We start from the raw sequence: 21,759 nt of genomic DNA, 5'->3' as shown, positions 1-21,759 counted from the left end.
CAGTGGGGGTCTGCTACAGGCCACCCGACCAGGAAGACCGGGCGGATGAGGCCCTCTATAGACAGATAGGAGCATCCTCATGCTCACAAGCCCTGGTCCTCATGGGGGACTTCAACCACCCCGACATCTGTTGGAGGGACAACACGGCAGGCCATAAGCAATCCGGGAGATTCCTGGAATGCGTCAATGATAACTTCCTTCTCCAAGTGGTAGAAGAGCCAATGAGGAGAGGTGCTATGAAGAAGGGAAATAATTTGTAGCTAATAAATGCAGTGAATTAATTAAACCATTTCTGCACACAATGCATCTATACACCTATTCAAATTCTGAGGGTATATTCATTACATGAATTTAGCATACTCTGGTGTCACCAAAGCAGCGAGGCAGACTCACCCGAGCCACTTGCCTCCCACCACTTTCTCACAGCTGGATCCACCCCCCCATGCTCCAGACTGACAGGTCTTCACATCTAACATGCTGCCTGTTTTTGTAACACAATGCTTGCACTGCATATTCAAATTTCCTCCTTATTCCCCTTTCCTGTACTCTCTTTCTTCCTTTTCACCGCTCCCCACACCCGAATACAGCCTTTCTGTTCCTGCACTCCCACTGTGCTAGGTCCCCCATCACCAGTCAAACAACAAAGCAGGAATTGTATAGAGAAAAGGCAGCTGCCACGCAGCTAGCCTAACTAGCTCTGTATAAGCCCTTTTTCCATATGGAGGGGCAGACAAATTCAGGTCAACATGAGCACTTCAGGTATGCTTAGTAAGAGGAACTCCAAATTACACTGGGGGGGCTGTGCCAGCGCCACTGACCCCAGTATTAGCTGCAAAAAACCCAAATCTATTACATATGCAAATCCAGCATCTGAAGATCCAGATCAGTTATTTGAATCCTTAGACTCCAGAGTTTTACACATTCACAGTAACTGGTGACCCACAGTTACTAGGTACTGATGGATCCAAAAGCTGAGCCAGCATTGCCTTGAATGAAGCAGGCTTCTTTACACATTCCTTGGATCCAGTTTAGAATTAGTTTTAACAATCATCACAATTATTTTACTGTCAAGTACTCTACAATCCACAGATGTAACACACACAAAACTCCAGGGTCCAAGGCTGTGAAGCAAAGGGAATTACAATTGCTAAATCGCTTCAGATATCTTCTTAAACAGCTGGAGAGCAACAGTGTTACCATCAGTTTGTGGCTCACTTTAAGTAGTCTGCACTGTCACTTAAGCAAGCCTCACATTTAGATTTTAATAATTAATAAAATACATAGGATACTAAGTGCATCACTATAAAGATGCTGATTATATTACAGTGAAATACTAAGATTCCAGCTTGCTATATTAATCAATATGGTTGCCTTGGTTGCACAAAGATAATTAAATTTTCATTGCAATTCACTAAGAGTAAGATTAGCTATAAATATTTCAATGAAAAGGATAAAAGGAGATTGTTAATATTTTATTTATCTTGGATAACACTTTTAAAACACCTTCAAAAAAAAAAAAGAAAGAAAGAAAATTGAATGCAAGTTTTTTCTGGAGCTTGATCTTGATTTTTAAAGACTAATGAAAAAGGTAGGAAGATAAAATTCTCTACCTGGATACTCGGGTTTTACTTCATGCTCACAGTAAGAATTTTTTGTTTATCACTGGAAATTACCTTCAATGTTTCAGACTGAGAACAGAAGAATATGACATCTTTCAATATTAAAGCCTGTTTCAGGCAGATGAGTAGGTTTCATAAGGGTACTCATAAGAAAGAGTTGGAAACAGAACTTGTACGTAGAACAGTTTCTTTTTCCCATTTGCTTAATGAAGTACAAGGCCTGAAAGATTAATTAGATTTATTCCACCTTTTTTGACATCAGATAGTGGATTTGAACTACACTAGTTGCCCTGGAAGATCACAGAAGTAGCTGGAGATCACAGAGTAGCTGGTAAATCTGAAAATTTACCTTCAATTGTTCCCAGTGAGAAGAAACTACTGCTTATACCTGATACTTTGTTTCATCAAAATGTTACCAGTGGAAGTGAGATTTTAAATCAGTTGCACTAAGGGTCCTTTGGCCTGTGAAAGAAGTGCACATCAGGTGTTACGCATGTGGATTCTGTAACGAATATACCAACCTATGCCTCAGAAATGCTTATGGAAAAAATATTGCCACTTGCAAACAGATCAAAATAGCTCTAGATAATGTTTTAAAATATTAACTGGCTTTGAAATCGTAAAAGAAAATAGAACCTTACCCTGGAGTTCAGATGGTAAAAAACAATAAAGAAAAGCAAACTATAGCAGCATACATCTGGGATACACCATCCCTAGAAGGACCAGGAACAGATGGTTTGAAGTTTGCAACAGCAACTGCTATTCACGTACCAGTGCCTGGTGCAATCATGCCTGGCCTGATAATGTACTTTATGTGCTTCAGTGTTGTATATGCTAAATAAAGCAATGCAGAAGGAACAAAACAACAAAAGACTGGAGGAAGGAAGAAAAAAGAACAGAGGCACTGCTATTTTTTTCCCCGCTGGGGTTGAATTTCATAATAACCTTTCTGCCTTTAAACTGCAGTGGAGCAGGAGGAGCTTGGCTGTGGGTAGCTGCCCCTGGAGAGGGCCCTAGGCTGTGCCCTGGGCACCACCACTGAGCTCGGTGCAGCCAAGGCACTGCTGCTGCCAGCTGAGAGGCCCACCAGGCACCTACCATGGCGTGAACATGAGCCATAGCTCGGGTGAAGACATTCTCATATAGGGGATCCCGATGTCCACGTGAGCGGTCCTCCCCTCTAGTCACTGGGCCACGGCACTAGAATTCCTTGCACCTTAAGACCCAAACATTTTACACCAAGTACTTCCAGTACATCTAATTAAGCCCATCGTTCAATTTCTGCAGGATATGGGCATAAGCAGCTTTCATTTCCTTTATAGCTGTAAATGTTTCTCAAGCAAAAATTAATGAGATCAGAGCTACATAAAACTGTTTAAAAGAGACTAAGAAAGAGTGGCTGCAAAAAGACCTAAAAAGATCTATTACACTTCAGGAATCTTTGCTAAGGTACATTTAAATTCTTTATATTGAGGAGTTACGTCTTATTTCAGATACAAACATTTGGATACCTGAGCAGTGTCTGTTTGGAGTAAAAGGAATGAAGGGGGGGAAAAAGACATAATTATCAACTGGGAAGCCCTAGGAAGCAGATTTCGGTACATTATTATACAGGGGAAACTGCGTTACATGGACTGAAAAGTTCATCACTGCTTTTTAAAAATCAGATTGTAAACATTTTACTGGGTTTTATTTTCTATGTTGATTGCATGCTGTTGCAAAATCCATTGCATTATATTTTTTGAGGTGTTAGTGGACACCAGCAAGAAAAAAACACCCCTACCTATAGCAATTTTACCTTAGCAACATGGAAGCTAGCCAGTTTATTTCAAGATAATTTTCATAAAATGTGGCAAATGAAAACCATTGAAAACAAGGAAAAAATACATTTCAGTGAACAGAAAATCCAACTAAAATAAAAAGCTCAATCTTATTAAACAATTCAAAACTATTTTGTCAGTTTTCAAGAATTTTAGCAGGTAAAGACTTTAAAAGTCATGTATGCATGCAAGCACCCCTTCCAACCCAACAAAGCAATTTTTTTTACTGAGAGACCAAAAAACTGTATTTTCCTTCAGATTTTTATGTATTTGCATTTTACTCCAGAGTGATTTATTCCATCCACTGTTAATCCTTATTAATTCCACTGTTAAACTGATACAGGTGATTCCTTTGAGATTTATGTTGATTGCTTTTAGAGCAAGAAGAGAATAAAATAGAATTTTTAAAAGGAAAAAAAGGGGTGATTTAAAAGCAATATCTGTCAATGATATTGAAATGACTGAAACTATGTCGAGCCGATTTTAATCTGCTCAGGTTCCTAAGAACTGATGATTCTCTGCAAAAAACCACACAAGTCTGAATTCTGAAAGAAAACTTACAGTAAGTTTCTTCTGAGTTGCTGATCAGTTAAATTCTTTACTTGATTTCAAATATGTAACACAGAACAAAGTAACATTTTTAACATTAACCCTGAAAATTTACATAAGAGAACAGCCATTGTGCATCTGTCTTTTGGCAGGGATATACACAAACTGCAAGATTTTTGTTCTTTCATTATTACTATTATTCCACTGTCTTGCATACAGTCAGCAAGGTCCTGATTCCTTAGGTGCTGTTAAATTTTTTACATAGACAAGTACCGTGATTCTCAAAGCAACTCATTATTCAGAACCAGTGAGTTTAATAAGAATGAAATGCCCCAGAGTACTCAACGATATCCTCACCAAAGAAAGTTAAAAATTTAAAATATAATTTAAAAATTTCTCCAATAGTTCACTGAAATATTTTTCCATTTCTTCCCCCACCCCCCTTCCCCATAAAATTATTATATCACAAAGAAACTTTAAGGAGTGATTTCCATTCATTTCTTCTGGTCTTGCTAGATCCTAGCTGTACACAAGGAGGAGGATTATTGCAGCTCTTGAATATGCATTACCACTAATGCTCTTGCCTGACTTGTTACATCTGAAGAGCTGGAATATTTTAATTTATGATCATATTAATTATGTCTAGGGTATTAGTCCCAAAGTTCTTCAGTTTTAGGACAATTCTAAATTGCGCTAAGTCTCCTGTTCGAGTAATTCCTCTAGAGAACATTATCTCTTAACTCTAGCCTATGCAGTCATGATGGGCACATGTTTAATTAAGTAAAGTTGTAAACTCTTCCAGTGTATAATATTCACATCTTTAGTAGCTTGGTAGGTAGCTTTATTTCAGCTTGAATCCATTCCTTATTTGCAAAGTCAAACTTAAAAGTATCCCTAATGCACAGAATATGATAATCTAAAATAAGATTATATAGCAACAGAGTTATGATAAAAGAGAAAAAATGGTTTTAAATTTAAATATTTTCCATATATTCATACAGGAAATGCAGAAATAAATAATAAACAAAGAATAAACAGATTTTCAGGTGAAGCTCCTATACCATCTGTCAGGCACTAGAAGCTGGAAAGGAGAAGTGCGTGCAAGTGTAGCTTATCAATAGTGGCAGATTTAAAGGAATTGAAAACTTTGCATTTGAAAATACAGAAGTCTGCCTAAAATTAAGGTTTTCTGATTGAAATGAAGAAGGATTTACCTTAGGAGGAAACAATTGTGTCCTAATAAGTGAAGAAATATATTTAATGTAAAGATTCCTCCTTATGACTAAAATGATGCAAAGGAATCTTGGCAAATAGATAAGAATCAGGCCTTTTTTTTTTTTTAAGGAACATAGAGCAAATTACTTAGCTTGATCGACATCTCATGCTCCAAAAATTCCAGGGAAAACTTTAAAAAAAGGGAGTTTCTCCTCTGTGAATAAATTCCAGGGAAAACTTTAAAAAAAGGGTGTTTCTCCTCTGTGATTTCCAGATCATTTGGCCACTGTTCTAGTAAACAGAAAAATGTCCTCCTTAATTTTCTTTAGCACCTCCTGTCGCAATAGTCTGTAACAGCTTCCCAGAATGACACCTAGTGATGATTTCATTTATAGGTAGCATTTGGCTTTGCTATTTCATCAGTCTTTTGAGTACTTACTGCATTCACTAAGCCAGGTTACCTCAATACACTTTCTTCATGCTTCTATTTCAAATTCTTAGGAAAGTAGGAAAATATGAAGATTTTATAAAAACAGGACATAAAATGTTTAGAGCTTCATCACAACTTGGGTAGACCTGATATGAAAAGAATTTCGATTTAATCTAGATTAATTAGCCAATTAGGATTGTCCACAAAAAATGACTACATATATCAGATTGAAGCAACATGATTTTCATTTTCTGAAGCCTAAACAGAAGTGGCCCAGATTTGCAATGCTCTCAGACATGAGGACAAAGTTCCTAATGCACACCGTGGATTTCATATACTACGCTAACACTATCTAATATGTCACTGAAATGTTGAAGTTCCCAAATTTTAGAGTATTACGCAAACTTTCTACTGCAATCTTATTGCATGTTAAGGCCTTAAAGCACTCTAAAGCTCTTGATCATAATTCATCTGAAGCTCAGCCTTTCTTTCAAGATTAGCTGGCCTATTAGACAGCGAAGCAGCCTTTGATAAGAAAACATATGAAGTTCAATACAGAAATGCAAAGTATATTCCAAATGAATTATTTCTTTCTCTTGTGAGTTAATATTGTGTATGATTTATTTTAAAGCTGGAAAAGGCAGAATGTAATCTGCATTTTTAAACTAATTTTCTACTGAATAACAACATTTGGGGCTGGCAGTTCAGTGAACTGTCATTTTTAGCTCACTCCATTTGGCAAAGCCGATTACAATCTCTCTCTTGCAGGTAAGCCGTTTGTCAATTCTACTGTCAAGACACTCTGAGATGCTTACACGGGGAAATAATTATTAATGAATCTTTTGAAAATGAAATTGTTTCTTGTTTCTTCCTCTCTGCTGAGCTTTTACTGTTGCATAGTAATATAAAAATCAAAAAAGTGCAATGAGATATTACGGGGAAAACCAAGAGTACCTTTAGGGACTACGGATGTATTATGTACTGGCATTACATATGGTTGTAAATAGTAGCTTAAACAAAAAAATCTTTTACATCGGGTATCAGTAACCTGAAATCAACCTTGAGAACACATGGACACATCTGTTGAAGATGCCTTTGGAGGGGTGACAGCTCAAGCCAGCTTTTATCTAACTCATTTGATTCTGTAAGGAAGGATACACTGCTAACCATTGTAAATTATCTATTCAGAGGTAGATTAGAAGCCGTTCATGGTTCTCTGTTTGCAAGCTACACCTAACCATAGCATAAGATTAATAAATCCTATATTTTCCTTACTGAAAGCACATTATGTTTAGATTCTAATTGCTGTTTGCAATGTAAAATGTACATAGTTGTTTTACATGTGTCGCATGCCAAGAGAATAATAGTATACAGAAGAAAGGCAAAACCAGTCTGGCATATGTTTTCTGCATCTCACTGAAGTACCATCTCCCCAGGCACTGCCTGAGGCAACAATCATCAACAAAGCTCTGTGTGAACATCAGAAATGATGTTCAAATCACAAACGAAAAATTAATGGTCACAGCCACTTTCTCGACATCATACAGACTGACTAAGCAAATTGACTAAGCAAACCTGACCTGTATTACCTTCTCATTTTGCTCTGACCCAGTAGTTAGGATTCACATCAAAGGAACATCGATCAAAAAAATGTAAGAGAACTTGCTGTTTTGCCACAAACATTTATTTGATCCACAAATTCGCAACTGTTTTTAGAAGGTGGTGATAGGAATTTCAAATATTCTATAGGAAATACCTTTTTCACATCCTAAAGTTTTTAAAATACCATAGCTGTAATGAATTTTGATACACAAACACTTGTTTCATCACCAAGACAATCACGTAACTATTATTTACTGTCAAGTCCTAAACACCTGCACATATCTGTAAGGATATTACAAATTCAGTTAACTGGCTAACTACAGATACGTGGTTTTATTTTTGGGTTTCTAAGTAATTCTTTACTTAAGGTTCCCTTCTTAGAGGAATTTGTAGAATCTCCTGCAAATGCATTTTGTGCTAGGCTATGTAAGTTTGCTATTACTGTCTTTTCATTACTCCAGCCCATAGATGGGGACGTAGCCTGAAAAGCGGAAAGTGCATTGCTTATGCGTATAGACATTCAGTCACTATTTAAAAAATATCTGGGGTTTTTTGTTGTTTGTTTTTGTGTGGGGGTTTTTTTTAAGTAATTTACGTATCCAAAGAAAGGTATGTCTAAAAATTTGAACTGGAAGTAATAAAAACATTATGAGAAACACAAAACCATATGAGACTGAGAATCTATTTTACACCAATTGCAAGGATTAGAGAAGAAAATCTGAACTGAACTTTTAATCAATCCAATAATATTTTCAATTTAAAAACAAAAACGCCATTGAAATTACATCCCACTTTATTCCGTTCAGCAATTATTTGCTTGTAACTTCACTTTGCTGTTCTGAGAGAATAAGAGCTAATGAAGTTTCTACAGATGTTTTCTGTCTTAATTCCCCCAGTGCACCACCGTTACTGCCATAACTCCAACCCCCTGCCATGCTCCCAGTGACACTCCTACCACTCAAGAGGTGCCAAAGTTATGACCCATCTGCATATTGATTATCAAGTGGTTGCCGCTTAACAGAATTTATAATGGCTGAGAGTTGCTCGCCTAGTCATCACTGGGAATGCTCATTTCCTCTGCACAGCTGCTGAAGGTCACAAGACTTGTAGGAAGCAATATCGCAGAGATTTTTTTTCTCCCTAGTTATATTTGGTTGACAGTGGTCAGTTGGTTTAAAAGTTGTAATTGACACACAGATGGACTTAATTACATAATCTTCAGCTCTTTAAAAAAAAAAAAAATCAAGCAAAAAAAATGCATTTCCTTTTCCTAAACTTGCATAGACCAAGTTCTACCACACACATGTAACTGCAGAATTTGTACTTTGAGTATTTAAGTCAGATGTACTAATTTCACTGTCAGACAGGACTTCGCAACAATAAAATTGAAGTTTCTCCCAAGGCAAGGAGAGGTTTCAAAATTCAGAACTGAAATATCCAGTATTCTTATAACTGAAAAATTCAACAGCCTTTTCATTTTGTGTATACTACCCCTGTTGTAGAAAAGAGGAATCCTCTAAGCTTAACATGAAAAACTCAGAGGCAACAATATTTTCTTCAGACATCCCCAAATGGTCACTTTTACAGTAAGATCCATCTGATAATTAGTTTCACCTCCACTCTTTTGAAATGCTAGCAGAATTTAAACAATATATATTAAATGTAATATGTAAATGAATTAAGAGAAGGTTCTTACTATATTTTGTAATCAACTAAGCCACAGTTGTAGGCTCCCTTAGGTACAATGTTAGGAACAGATGGTCATCTTTTCACCTCAAAAGAAAATTGGTGTTTGATAATGAAATCTTGATCACCTACCATCTGCCTGCTAATGATTAGCAGCAACAGGATCATTTGTCTGAGTATACTCGAGGAGAAGTGCATCTTGGACAACTTTGAGGACTGTGATCATCTTAGTTCACAAAGTAAATTAGACGTCAAATATTAGAAAGGTTATAGGTAAACTCAAGGTCTTAATTTCTTCTGTCAAATTTTGAATCTTTGCTGAGATCCTAATTGGAAAATTTATATAAATAAAAATATTACACTTTCTGCAAGTACATTACATGCACGTAACCCTACAGCCACAGTTTTGTAGAGCTTTTCCTTTCCGAGAAAGACACAGACATAATGTGAAACTTGAACAACTCTGCAACAATAAGCAAAATAATAAAACCTGATGATTTCAAAGCTAATATTTGAAAACTAAAAGTCCAACATTACAGGCAAAGCCTGTAGGTGACCCTTAATTAGCCATGCATTTGATGCAGAAAGGCTTGTCCCCCTCCCAGCTGTTTCTTTGAAGCAATCCCTGCTTTCGGTTGCTACAGCAAGGTTTTTATAGAACACAAAAATAGCCAAACTACAGCAATGTAATTTGAAGTAGAGAAAATTCATTTTTCTCAGTGGAAAACATAAAATGGTTTGAAAACAAAGGGCCTTGTACCCACTGCATCTATAAAGGATAAGACCTTTGCTCTGATTTTTCTTCGTAGTTCAGCAACTTTCAGACTGCCTGAGCTTAACAAAGACTAAAAAGTCATTTCTGTGGATGTACAGGAAAGACTTCATTTCCTCGCTTCTGAGTTTGGCTAGCATAGCTGCTAGTAACATCCCCTGATCCTCTCAGAAGTCTCCTGCTCTCCTGCCTTGACTTTCTTCCCACTGAGTGTGTCCAGCTTTCTCCAAGTTATCATCTTGCTCCTCTCCCTGCCAAAGGCTCCATGAAGCCCAGAAGTGCCACAGCAAGACCATGGCAGACAAGCAGTTTTCCTTTTGACCCTCTTTCTGGGACATAGCTTTTAATGTAGCACATACAGGGCTGAAAGTAAATAAATTTTCTAGTTCTACCTTCTGTCATACATCACCCCCCCTACAGAAATGAGATGGATTCTCTCCTGATACGACACAGTGCGGCGTTTGTCCCCTAAGGGAATGTTCCTGGACAGTCAGAAGCATGAATACTTTTGCTTGTCGGTGTTTCTAGTAGCATGCCATACGTTTGGCAAGAACAAACTTAACCTCATACATTTTGAATTCTCTTTCTTAATGGTATCTTATAATTTTAGAATTGTATCTACAATAGAAGGCTTCCCATGCAAACAAGACAGCAGTTTCTCAAGAGATTGCACAATTGCCAAGCATTTCTTCTCCTTTTCCGGATACAGAAAGTGATGATGCTTCTGAAATATATGCTACAGGCCGTAATATTTTTCTTATTCTCTGATACACCAGAGCAGATTCTGAGGTATCCGTGGGTATAGCAGACTTTTTTTTTTTTTTTTTTGTTTTAGCAGAAAGCTTTTTTTTTTTTTTTTTTTTGCGTGAGAAGCCATGTGTCCATTTCATCTGACCTGACTTGGCTTTTCCGTACTGCAGTTCTAGGGATTGCTACAGTATTAACATCCAGCACAACATCTCAGTAATATCTCACAGATCCCATGAATAACAAGTAACTTCTCTTTAGTGGTAAGAATTAGGCAGTTCAGTATGGCATTTTGACTGGATGTGAATTTACAGTGGTATTTTTGTTCGTGTCTTAGAAGCCGCATCAGTATAAGTAACCATATCTTTTTCTGTTATTTTCCAGCAACACAGAAACTGAAATCTGTTCAACAGTTACCTTTTTTAGTCACATTGTGCTATATTCCAAAAGAGAAACAAGAAGTCCTCAAGGTTTGGGGACAATAACTCACTTGGTTACTCTCTTTTGAATCAACTAATCAAACACACACTGATGTTCTCAAATAAAGCCATTCTCCCACCTGAAGTAAAATTGGCACCTATTTCTACCCTCTCTAGATTTTTTTTTTTACACTGTATGCATATTCTTCCCCTTTTTAGTTCAGTTTGTTTCTCGTACTCTTTGAACTCTTCCCATGAGCCTTGCTTTCCAATTTGAAGTGGTACATTTGAGTGTTTTCCTTCCATTCCTCCTGTCTTAAGTTTGTAAGGATACATTTTGCTATGTGCCTTTTCTTATTGCAGAAGAAACACTTCTCTCCAACTTCCCCAAATGCCATTCTATATATTCCTTGGGGGACTGGGTTTCAGCAGCTTTAGGCTGGAAACGTTCCTATGAAAGACTTTTTCTTTCTTTTTTTCCTCTTCAGGCTTTCTGTTCCTTTTGGCTCACCATACGCTTCCCAATACATTTCTCAATAGTGGAGGGTCAGCTTTAATCCTAAGTTACCGTACAGATAACCTATCTCAACAAATTCTTTCCCGCTTCATGCGATCAGTCCTACACAGTTAGCCTTCCTTCACTTTACCACAGGGCTTGTAGTCATGTTGCACACTCACATAGGAATAAGCTTCCAGAGCACCTCCATGCAGTAAGATAGTATAATTTGAATAAAGAGAGAGAGCAGGGTTGTTCAATAAGTTTCTCCAAAGCACTGAAGAAAACAAGACCTGGAGAGATCTTCTTTGAAGAAGGGAGTATGCAAATTATGCAAAATTTGCAATACACAAAAATAACGCAAAGATGTAATTTCAGGTACTCAAAGCCAAACTATATATGGGGGAAACTCAGGTTTGGAGTCCCCATCCCTGGAGGTATTTAAAAGACGTGTAGATGAGGCTCTTAGGGACATGGTTTAGTGGGCATGGTGGTGTTGGGTTGACGGTTGGACTCGATGATCTTAGAGGTCTTTTCCAACCTCAATGATTCTATGATTCTATGATTAAAGTTAATTAAGTGAGGTGTCTGGAGAAAGAATAATAAAGCAGTGATTAATCTTTGCTGATTTTTTTTTTTTTTAAGCTCAACAGTTTTTCAGGAGCTATTTGAATATGCCACCTTGGACCACATCTATTCAGTCCACAAAACGCTAAAGATACCATTCAATAACAATTGTGATAGATTGTAACAAGACCGCTAACTCAAGGCACTTCACATTACTGGGTAGATTTCATGTATCTAATTACGTAAATGCACAGCAGAGGAAATCCTAGTAGGCAGGATAGTAGTAGACTGGCATGTGTCCTCCAACACAACTGTTAATGCCCTAGTCAGTTCAATTCTGACTATGGAATTGCAGGTTATATTCTTATTAATATTAATGTCTAGCCTTAGAGGGAAGACATATAAAGCTATTTATGGCTTCTTACCAGGCCCCTGCTGATGCTATCTGAAAGCTATTCAAGTTTTTAATATCTAAAGACAAATAGTGACATAATAATACCTAATGAAATAAGCAAAAATATATTGAAATAATAAGAAGCGCTACTATAAAACAAAAGCAGTGATTTAATATAATTTTATTACAAACAAGTTACAGAATAAATTTCAAAGGAATAAGAGATGGTTGAATTCTCCTCTTTCTCTATCAGTATTCTGTATGTTAATTCACATTTACATAGACCATCTGCCCTTTCACATACCTTTGGAATGTCTTTTAATGAGTATGTGAATCATCTTACCATCCTGAATAATTAAAAAAGAGGATATTAAGCTACAAGCATGGAATCTAGCTCTATTATTATTATTATTTCACATTTTTTCCCCGAGTCATGGCCACCAGCTTTATGTGATGGAAGGAAACTGACCTTTTCCTTCTACTTCTCCCCCATCTTCAGCTATGTAAACTCATCTCAAACGGTAACTTAGTGCAAGAAATTGGAGGCACTTACTACATTTCAAAATACTTTTCCACATATCTTCAAACACTGTGGGTTGTAAGGCCTTCCTTACTTCTTTTTTACAGAAGTACAAAATATTTTATTAAAAACTGCCTTTAATGGAGAAGTATTAGTGTTTTTTAGTTTGGGAGGTTTAAGGAGGCAAGGTTTATAAGGAACTTTGAAATCTTATATTAGACTCAGCAGAGTATTTAAAAAAACCCAGTAAATTGTTGGGTACACAACCATTCTTTCAAGTCCAAAATGAAAGCAACAACTTTCATGCTGATTACAATTATTAATTAATTTTTTTACTGTAAACTTGCCCTCTGTCTCCAGTATGAATTTGCTGGTGTTCAGTTTCTGGCAGCTGCCCCCCCCCCATGACTACTCAAGGTTTTACCCTTCCCAGCCAAACACTTGTCAAACATGATCCAGCCAAGCAAAGATTATTACTTAGATGAGAAAAACATAATGAGATTTTCATACTGTGTTAGATCCAATGCTCGTTATTTCTATGGCTTTTGGATCAAGGGTGCTTTTACTTCTATGTGCCCTTAATGAAGCTTTGAACATAAGGCTTCCTGTTACCAAAATGTAACAAAGATGACAAACAGCAGTAAGTGCTTCTTGATTAGTTTTTAATTTTTTTGCTAGTATTCAGTTGCAAGTCTTAATATCCAACATAGTGGAAACAATCCACAAAAAAAAAAAAAAAAAAAAAAAAAAAAAACCAAAAAAAACCTGAAAGGATAATTATAGCTATCATGATTATTTGAAATCTTTGATGTGAACATACGTCCTGTCACACAGTAATAAAAAGGTTCAGACTCTCAACGGTCAGGAGTGAGACAAAAATGTTTACAGGAGTACCACTCATTTCGTCACAGGACATCATGTTATAGATTTTAAGAAACACCACAGAAATAAATTGCAAAGGTAAATAATCAAGATATTTGGTACACTTTTATTCCTTTAGCTCATTAATCCATAGATGGGTAAGTGTTGATTTAATAGCATTTTGGTAAAGAAACAAGAACATATTGACTGTAGTTTCAGAAAACATAGAAGTATATTGCACTGTAAACTTCTGAACAAGGGCATAGTTGTTATATTTTTCACAAGTTATTGGTTCTATTGTTTTGAAAACAAAATAGAGCCAAAAAAAGCCAGGCCTCTCTCTCCTGCATCCGGACACCCCCCCCACCGCAACCATTCTTGTTGAGACTAACTAATTTTCCCAAGAGTGCTTATGGTTAAATACTACAAAATTAAGCACATGGAGTGCATTGCCCAAAATACATAAGATAACAAGTCTACCCTCAATGAGTAGATTTCCTTATTTCTGCAGGGGTCTAACTTGAGTTCTAGTGGTTACTTGCTCCTGATTGCAAGCGGGGCATAAATAGTTGTTTTATTAAATGTTGGGTTGTTCATAGCAAAAGTCATATTCTCCTTAATATGGTTATATTAACCCAACATGCCATATTAAAACAGTGATTCTGCACCAACTTGCATGCTGTGCTGCCCCAGCAATTACACCATCACAATGAATAGTCTTGTGGCATGAACGCTCCGACAGTTCTGCAAGTAAACAGGTGGCAGATAAAATAAACACAGCCTGAGGCACATGTAGCTTTCTAAAATTATTATTATTAAAGAAAACGTCCATGAATATACTCTATCGCTTACACCCATAGAAACCTAGTGCCTCTCAGGTACTCAGTTTTATTTTGTACACTTCTCCACACAGAGGTGGGATTTACTTTTTTTTTTTATGCGCAGAGTGAAATAGCTCAATAAATTCCAAAGGTAGGAGGGCAAGAGAAAATATAACACAACATATGAAAAGGGACATATGATTTTGTTCACCTGCATATATAGCATGCGTATAGAGTTGCATCATCCTCCTATGAAGCAGCGACTATTAACCCCGAGGCAGCCATCACTTCTCTACCTTGCCAGTCAAACAAATGAGGTAATAGCAAGTGAACTGGCTGGAGCATATAAACACTGTTATGCATGAATCAATCACTTGAAATACTGCACTGCAGTGAGAAAATACAAACCGGAGAGAGAGCAAGAATCAGCATTCGCTCTCCCTTTTGTCAAGTAGCACCAATGTTATCATAAAAATGGAGATGCACCCAGCACATTGATGGGCACAGAAGTTCTACAACAAGCATACGTTAGCTATTAAGATCACTATGACAGACACCCTTTTTTTATTTGTTCTGTTACTTTGAAGACTGCAGAGACAGACAACACATCATAGCTGTTAAATAACAGCACAGTAGAAAGTAGCTGGCACTACATGTGCAGCTTTAGTCCCTGTTATTCTGCTACTGATCAACACTTACAATTAATTTATTTTGAAACTTTCTTCCCTTCCTGAATGACTTCTGCGGCAAACTGCAGAACAAGGAGCACTTACCAAAAAAATTACCTATAGTAAGTCTGAGAACGATAGCTGTGAATGATAACATGTATGATCTACTGGAGCACAAATATTCTTTGGCAATAACACTTAACAACCAGACCCTGCCATTTCTTTCAAGCCTGCTGAAAGCACTGAACAAGGTGACAGGCTGGTGATGTAACCCAGCTCCTACCCAAAGGAAGAGAGATGAACTGAACAAAAATTAATGCTTACTGTTTACAACAAATGATTTTCATATATTCCATCCTAAACCAATTGTGAACCAAACAGTGAATTGTATGAGGCTTTTCAAGTATACTGAACACACTGAAATCTTTTTAAATGATCCTATTAGAAAAGCAACCAAGTCTTCATCTATATTTTGTAATAAACACCACCACCACCAGTATCTTCAATAGAAGACTGATTTATGCCTGACTATGGCCATACTGCTAGTTCTAGTCTAATGTCCTACATATTTCATTTTTGGCTTTCTTTTTTTGATGCTCATCTTCATTCCTCCCATTCTGTTCCACAGACCGATATAGTCTTGGCTTTGCTGTTACTATTTTTGACTCCTTCTCAACTTTTTCAAGGTATCTCAGTCCTTATCAACCCAAAACACTCCTTCTCATTTCACTTATCTCTGGCAGTTGTTTCAGTTTAGCAGCCCTAAAATTTGAGAAAGTCCATGACAGTGTCCAGAAATGTGGTGTGGTATTGTTTCATGAGGTGGTCAACCATGTTAAAGAATGCACCTGCCCATCACTACCAAGGAAATGAGTTTGACTTTATCACCTTAATTCTAGGGCACATTTATCCACAACAAAAAAACAATGTATGTTTTTGGCATAGCAATTACGGACAGCTGGCTGTATCAGCAGGGGAGAGCACAGGGCTGGAATAGAAAGGCTGTTTCCAGTCAGAGGTGAGGGTCACTGAAGTGATGTGGAAGCAGGAAAAGGCTGTATCATGCAAGCTGCTGCTCCTGCCTTCATACAAGCAGGAAGGTTGTGAAAAGGGCCCAAAGCATCTTGGCCTCTGAAACCTGTTCTCTCACATCCAGCTAATAAGAGTTACAGCTTTTAACTTTTCTTGTGTTCCCTTTTGCAGAAAGTCACATATTTTTACAATCACTATACTAAAAAAAAACCCAACAAAACAGATGAAAAACCTTGAAAGAGTAATGAACAATAAGCACCATGAGAGAAGGTGCAATCTGAATACATTGGTGTAAAATTTTGGATCACATATTTCATTTTTCTGCCTCCTTCCTCTTACTAAGTGAGAAATATCATGCTCACTTTTGCTTACCAGAATTAATCCTCTCCTGCTTTTCCTCAGGACTACATTTTTCCCTTCCTCTCACTCTACAAAGGGAGTTTGTTAGTTTGAATGAAGTGGCCTGAAAAGAAAGCTCTGTAATATGCTGGTATCAACTTCAGTGGGATATCAGTGAACTTGATACCAGTTTAAATGGACTTCAGAGGATGCCCATGCACCCCATGTGTGCTAACATGAAGAACGGAAAGCAGCAGCATGACGAACAAGAGCAACATGCCCAAGAGCTGGAAAACCAAGTGAGGCAAAGGAGTCAACTGCAGTTACACGAGTGGCAGCAGCAACGTGAAGCAGCAGGCTCTCACTGTATGTAAGTCAATACAGTCATCTCCTCACTAGCCATGTTTGGTGTTCACGGAAGTTGAAGGAGACTGGAAATCCTGTTCCACAGGACAGCTGTTAGCACAGGACCAAGAGAAGTTGTTTGGTGTGCTGAAACAGGCTTCAGAAAAGCCTGGGTTATTGATATCAATTCATTTTCTTTCTATATGCTTCCCAAATCTATAATCCTAGCACATAAAAAGGTTTATTATTGAAAAAGGGTGAAATCCATTCATTGAAATGACCAAGTACAGGAACACTGGTTGTGTTTGAATACTATGGCATCAGAATTAATTTTACAAATTATTTTGAATCTGCTTATTATAAGAGCATACAAGTAAACACTGTAGTCTGTTTTAGTCCTGGTCTCTTAGAGTAAGCAGTGCCTCTGTGATTTGACATTAGGTTTTGAAAGATATGGCAGGGGGGGAAGCACTTTGTGCATATGCTTGAGTTCCCTACTCAAAGGTAAGACCTATCTGCATTGTCATGAGATATTCCTCCCATAAACTTTAAGGAATTTACCTATTAAGTGCACAGTCTTTAATAGTGATTACACAATTTAATATCTTTCCTGAAAGCTAAGTTACCATGCTGTTTCTGATATATGCTTAGACTCCTTGGTGAAAGGTTTATGAATTGTTATTTATAACTCTTCTCCATCTTTCAGAAATGCTTAGAACAGCATTATGAAGGATACAGTGCCATTCTGAAGAGGACAAAACTGAGCACAGGAAAGTAGAAAAGTTAATTACATGGCAATGTTTAACCAAAGGAATTGCCTATTTTCCTTGGTAGACATCTAAATAAATAGTTATGGGGGGAAAGTGAGTTTCATTTAAAAAACGCTTTTCTATCTCAAATACTACTGCTTCACAAATACCATTACCTTAGGAAATTTCAGTCACAAAATAAACTAAGATCTTTTATTTATCTTGAAAAATTTTTGCGAAAGGTATTGGTTGATAGTTTGCTTACATCAGTTCATGTTTTTTGTTCTGTGGAAATTGGCAGGCTCTTTGGCATCTTGGTAATTACATTCGAAAGATCTAGCAGATAAAATAGAATAAGCAAGGAGCTTATTATAGGAGCACACATGTATGTGTGTGCACGTGTGATATATTGCACAAAGGGCAATAGGAGAAAGAAGAGAAGGAAATCAATGTGGGGGAAAGAGGGGAAGCTAAAAAGATCAGTGGCAAAGGGCCCGAAAAAAGCAGAGGGAAACAAATACCAGAAAAGAAAGAAGAATGAAAGAAAGAATAAATTTAACACTAATTTGGTTAAAAACATCATGTTAAAATTTTACAGTGTAAACGTTTCAGTTTAAACATAATGGAAACAAAACACAATGAATTAAAGCAGCTAAGAAAGAAAACAAGGAACAATATGAAAACAGTCCAAAATAAAATACAGATGTGCAAAATAAGTTAAAACAAGACATAAGGAATATGCCTGTGTTAAAAATGTGTCACAGGAGGAATCAAGTTTCTTTTGTAATTTAAATGCATTTATACCGGGGTATGCTTTTGAACTAGCTGCTTGAACTTCTACCAGAAATGGAGCTGAAAGTATGTACAAGTGCACAGTTTTATTACATGCCATGCAAGAGCAGAGCTGTGGATTTAATCTTAAAGGCTTCTGAGCACTGTAAAAGAGTTCAACCTTACTTAATGATCAATGTCCCCAACTTCAGCGGAGCAATTGCACAGCTACGCATTTTACAGGATGCCTTTGAAGAATTTGGGGTCTGTAGTGCCAAGTTCATAAGAAAGGCTCAGAAAATAGAAGAGTATTATTAACCCTAAAATAAACCAAAACACAACTGCAGTTCCACCTTTTAGTAGTAGCAGACTCTTAATAGTTGACTATCTTAAAGACCACATTTAGACATAATACATGCTGATTACTGACTACAAGGCTTCTGAAACGCCAGGAACACTGGGAAGCAATGATGAATGAAAGAAGAAATAGAGATTTCATTTCTCTAGGAAACTACACCTCCATTTAAGTGCTTTGTTGTTTACATAAGAATATTTCTGGGTTATTAAGAAAAGTGAACTGAACATCTGATAGGTATGTTTGGGAATCTGGTGCTCCGTCTCCACATTCTGTGGTGTACCGTCTTCTGCAGAGCCAGCGTAAAGATTCCTAAGTGCTACCTTATGCCTTTTGGTCCATTTCTGGATCAAACCCAGGCCCTCTAATTTACGTTGCATTAGCTTGCTACTTCAGGCAGAGCTAATGGCATCTGAGGTGATCAATCATTCCCACTGTACTCTGTGAGTGGGAGTGAACGTCTGAACTAGTAAATGTCTATCTCCTGCTCCTCTTCATCACAGCACACACCAAATGGGAGCAGTTCTGTTTATAGCTAGGAAAATTACAGTCTGTGATATTGTTAGGAGATTATTTATGGCAAATTTGCTTCCACCTGTGATGCTAACTGTGAATGTTTAGAGTCATCATTCGGTGTGGCTACAAGAGATCACAAAGTAATGAGGTAAAATGTAGACAGACTGTTGGGCATCCACATTGATACCTTTGCATTTCTCATCTACGTACTCTTTGCTTAGAAGGACAGAACAAAAAATAATACAAATTTTAGACTCAACTTATTGATTTGCGTATGTTTTTGATACAAATGTACATGATACCCTTAATGCTGTGAAGCCAAATATAAAGAAAATCTTGCTAAATATTGCAAAATATTAAATCCTCCTTGACTCATGATTATCATTTGTACTCTAGTCATAAGTCATATGCTTTTATGAAATTCAACTGCTGTAGTTTTTTGTTTCTAATAATTTACCTTTGGGCACAGGCAAGTAGCTGCTTGAAGAATATTTATTCTGGTTTTATCTTTAGTTTCAAATTTCAAAGAAAAGCCTTAAACATTATGTATTGCTATGTTTATTTTTGACGATTTATAAATTTATTGTTTCAATGTTTAGATTTTTTTCCTCAACTCTGCAATAAAATTTATTCCTAAACAAGTCAGGGCATCAGCAGTGCACAACCCTGCACAGAAGGGAATGCAGAAGGTCAGCCCTTTTGGAATTGCATGGCTCACAGTCTTGAACATAGGCATAAAATATAACAATATAAATAAAGGAGGTAAGATTCAGTATCAATGAATCTGTCACTGAAAAAGAGCCACTTTAAGATGAAATAAAAGCAATGCTCCTCATAGAAGTCCTCTCAGGTTTTTTCTTTGTCACAATGACTCTCTCCACCATATCTTAATTTTTGCATATATATTTACAAATACGAGCATTAGTTGTACCACACAGAGAAAAGCTGTGTCTCTACAGTTCCCCATAGAATTAAGTCCTTAAGACTATAAAAAAGGGAACAGACACCTACCTGAAGATTTGAAATGCGTGCAACAGGCTGGAGGGCAGCTGGAGGAGATCCAGTGTGCATCATTTGCTTTACTGCACCTTGGATTCTGGTGTAAGCAGAACATGCAAAAATAAAGTGGACAACTAACTAAAGCATCAGCTATCAAGTCAGAATACTAGGAAAAAAAAGGGTTATTTCTACTCATTAGTCTAGAAAAGTGCACCCTTAATATCCCTGAATTACAAAAGAGGACTGTTCTCAAATCAAAGAATAAACAGTTCCATTTATCTTGAACTGTTTAACGTAAGCCAAAGCATAACAACACTGTACATTAGTAAAATACACATAGAAGCTGTAACCACCAGCATGACTAATATAATGTGTTGTAGCACTGAGGGCATTATTGTATTATAAATATTCATTCAAATGGTAATTTATTATGGTTACTTTGTACCTGCAAGAAAAATATATTCAGAAAACCTAAAATGTTTCAATAAATAATGAAGGCAAACAACTTAAGTACTATGTAAACATACTGGATGCATTAACTTTGTTACTTACTGATAAATACAAAGTGATGCAGAACATTCCTGTGTTTTAAAAATTAATTATTAATGACCTCCATAGTCACAGGGCAACTACATCTGTGCTCCTTCTGTTTTTCTTTATACTCTTTCCAGTTAGTGGTCCCCTTCCTGGAAAACATATATGGACTTCTACATTACATTCCAGCTATGATTTCTTCCCCCACCGCAGCTCCTAAACAAGTTATCCTCACACATTCCCCCTCAGCCATATCCAGCTGATGAATTAGTGACTTATGGATGCCCCTTGTTACTCATAACTGGGTTTATAATCTTGTGCTTCATAGTACTGAATTTCTCCCCTTCTTCACTGCTCCACCCCTCCACATCATTCCATTTTTCCTACACCATATTTTAATGCTGTTCTATGCTGATTATTCCCTCCTGACTTTAAAAGGACATTTTGATTATCATATACTAGTTTTATGGTCTAAGGTCTGTAATGAAAACAAGTTAAGACTAGATTTAAATCAGCTCATTAAGGTTATCCAGCAGTAACATTCTTACCATCTCTTAGATTCCCTTTTTGGCACAATTTCAGGACTCTCTATAATGCTCTTCATCCACTTTGCTATTTTGCACTACATTAGTCTTCTGTACTACACCTACCCTTCCTCCAGCAGCAATGACTCAGTATTCTCCTGAAAGCCCAGTGGCAGCCAACCAAAAGACTGAATTTCTGTTCAAATGGAAATTTATCAGTGCTTTCAAGGTGTCCTGGTTTTGGCAGGGATAGAGTTAATTTCCTTCCTAGTAGCTGGTACAGTGCTGTGTTTTGGATGTAGGATGAGAACAAAGTTGATAACACACCGATGTTTTAGTTGTTGCTAGGTAATGCTTACACTAGCCAAGGACTCTTTGGTTTCCCATGCTCTACTGACTGAGAAGGCTG

This window comes from Aptenodytes forsteri, unplaced genomic scaffold (assembly GCF_000699145.1).
Source record: "Aptenodytes forsteri isolate BGI_AS27 unplaced genomic scaffold, ASM69914v1 Scaffold406, whole genome shotgun sequence".
Taxonomy (NCBI): domain Eukaryota; kingdom Metazoa; phylum Chordata; class Aves; order Sphenisciformes; family Spheniscidae; genus Aptenodytes; species Aptenodytes forsteri.
This window is presented reverse-complemented; position numbering follows the sequence as displayed.